At 57.8% G+C, this 2,725-nt stretch overlaps 1 pseudogene; it reads right to left on the bottom strand.

The window, feature by feature from the left end:
- Window positions 1-1,355: 1,355 nt before the first annotated feature.
- Window positions 1,356-1,995, bottom strand: LOC131393776 (differentially expressed in FDCP 6-like; annotated as a pseudogene).
- Window positions 1,996-2,725: the final 730 nt, after the last annotated feature.

Here is a 2,725-nt window from a genome sequence, read left to right as displayed (position 1 = left end):
TGCGTCGCAGCTGCGCCCGCTCCATGTCGCGCTCCTGTTCCTCCTTCAGCGGCAGCAGCTACTTCAGCTTCCCCTCCTCCTGCTCCAGCAGTCGGCCGGGCGTGCACCGCGTCGTCTCCAGAGCCAAGGCACCTCGCAGGTGCTCAGCAAGTGGCACGGTAGGGGAGTCAGAGAGGGGAACCAGAAGGGATCCCTCAGTCCTACCCGGTCTGGGCGAGGCGCATGCCCTCCTTGTCGCGCGGAGCTTTCACCTCCAGTTGCAGGGCCTCCTGAAGCCTCTGCTGCATCTCCTCAGCTCCTGGATGCGCTGCCGCTGCCGAGCTGCCTCCTCCTTCTTCAGCTCCGTCTCAGCCGGCCTGGAGGCCCGGGCCTGTGCGGGACGCAGGGCCAGGGCAATGGGGGCACGGGCAAGGGAGGCGGCGGGTATGCTGCCCTTTCCCCGGGACTCTGTTCGGCCGCCCCAACTAGCTATCTCCAGGTGAGGGTCTGGGGAGTTCTTTCATGTCGGGGTTTCCTGATCTGATTCCTATCTGACAGCTTGACTAGGTCAGATAATAATCAGCGAACAGAGGTTACATACGGGAAAGGGGCTCAAGTCATCCCCTTCCTAGCACCAGCCTTAATGATTATTATTATATATTTTAATATATTATAATTGTAGTTAGTGCTAGCAAGGGAGTGACCAATATAATTGTTACAACAACTAAAAGTGTTTCCTCATTTGATCCTCACCATACCTCTGTGAGCAAAGTTCTCTTAGCATCAGCATGTCCCTGATAGGTAACTGAGGCATAGAGAGGCTAAGAAACTTGCGTGAGATCACAGGGCTCTTAAGAGGCAGAGCTAGAATTGAACCCACGTGTCTCTGACTCTAGATCTCTTAATCGTAAATCTAATTGCCTCTGCACACCTAGTCCGCCTCCACATTCGCATCACCTTCCTCCTACCCTGTATTCCCCAAACTGGTTTCATTGTAAACTCAGATCAAGTCTAGTCTAACCCAGTCCAGTGTTGGTCCAAACCCATCCCCAATGCCTCAGTCTTCAGCGGCTCCTATGTCGAAGCCCTGTCCCCAGCTAAGGTCTCGGAGGATTCAGCTCCGGCTCCACCAGTCCGTCGGCTCAGGCCCCGCCCCACACCGGCTCTCATCTCAAGCCATCCTTTGGCCAGGTTCCTGCACCCCCCACTCTCTCCTTATTGCACAGGTCGCGCCACTGGCACAGGCCCGGTCCTATACCCATCTTTCAAGCGGGCGGGCTCTGTCTCTCCAGTCCCTCATTCCGAGCCCCGCCTCCACACCCCTGCCTCAGCCCACAGGCTCCGCCCTCGGCCCAGGCCCCGCCCCCGGCCCTCAGCTCCCAGGCCTCGCCTCCCAACATCGCTCAGCGCCCCGCCTCGGCCCCGGGTGCGGGCCCCACCTGCTCCGCCCCGCGCAATTGGTCTTTGAGCGCCTGCTGCAGCTCGCGGTGCTGGCCGCCGCGCCGCTCCTCCTCCTGCTGCAGCAGCGCCCGGTCTGCCACTGCGCCTGCTGCAGCAGCTCCAGCTCCTGGAGCTTCGGCTCCTCCTCCTCCTGCAGCTGCTGCTGCCGCAGCAGCTCCTCCTGCTTGGCTGCCCGGCGCCGCTCCCGCTGCTCCCGCTACTCGCGCCGCTTCTGCTTCAGGTTCTTGTGCAGCGACGTCTTCCCCTCGGCATGCAGCAGGATCGCCGTCTGGATGGCTGCCGAGGGAGCGGGAGGCGGTCAGCAGGGGGCTAGCCGGTGGCAGAGGGGACCTCGAGGCGGCCCACCGCCGGAAAGGGGCCCTAGGAGTTGCTCGAGTCCAGTCTCCAGCCTCCTGCTGGGCAAAGTGTTATCACCTCCTTCGCACAGACGGGGCGACTGAGGCCCAGCAGGACCCAGGCCACCCAGCCAGCACTCACCAGCCGTGCCCTCCTGGTGCCGGCGCCTGTCTGAGGCGTCGTCTTGTCCGTGCCGGCGGCCGTCTGCACACAGAACATGCCGCGCTTCCCTTCTCTGTGGGGCAGCACCTGGGAGAGAGCAGGCGGCCCCAGACAGGCTGGCTTCACTGGGGTCAGGGCCACACGCGCCCCAGAGCTGCTCCAGCTCGAGCTTCTACCCCTCCTGGCTGACCGTCTTCCCTGGGCACCCCTCCCACTCTGCCAGGAGCCTGCGTGGCCCAGCCTGGAGGTTAGTTATGGGGGTACTTGTGTCCCCGCAACTCTTGTAGCCTTTGCTCTTCGAAGGTGAGGTGGGGCTGTTTTCATCTTGGTATCTTTCGACGGGGGCGGATTTTGTCTTTTTTTAATGGCTGAGTAGTATTCCATTGTATATATACCACATCTTCTTTATCCATTCATCAGTTGATAGCCACTTGGGTTGCTTCCACGTCTTGGGTATTGTGAATAATGCTGCAATGAACATAGGGGTGCACAAGTCTCTTTGAATTGTTGATTTCAAGTTCTTTGGATAAATACCCAGTAGTGGGATAGCTGGGTCGTATGATATTTCTATTTTTAATTTTTTGAGAAATATCAATACTGTTTTCCATAGTGGCTGCACCAGTTTGCAGTTCCACCACCGGTGTATGAGGTTTCCCTTTTCTCCACATCCTTTCCAACATTTGTTGTTTTTTTCTTGGTAACTATAACCATTCTAACAGGTATAAGGTGATATCTCATTGTAGTTTTGATTTGCATTTCCCTAATGATTAGTGATGTTGAACATATT

This window comes from Diceros bicornis, chromosome 28 (genome assembly GCF_020826845.1).
Source record: "Diceros bicornis minor isolate mBicDic1 chromosome 28, mDicBic1.mat.cur, whole genome shotgun sequence".
NCBI lineage: Eukaryota > Metazoa > Chordata > Mammalia > Perissodactyla > Rhinocerotidae > Diceros > Diceros bicornis.
The sequence above is the reverse complement of the archived record's forward strand: the minus strand, read 5'-3'. Positions and strand labels throughout refer to the sequence as shown.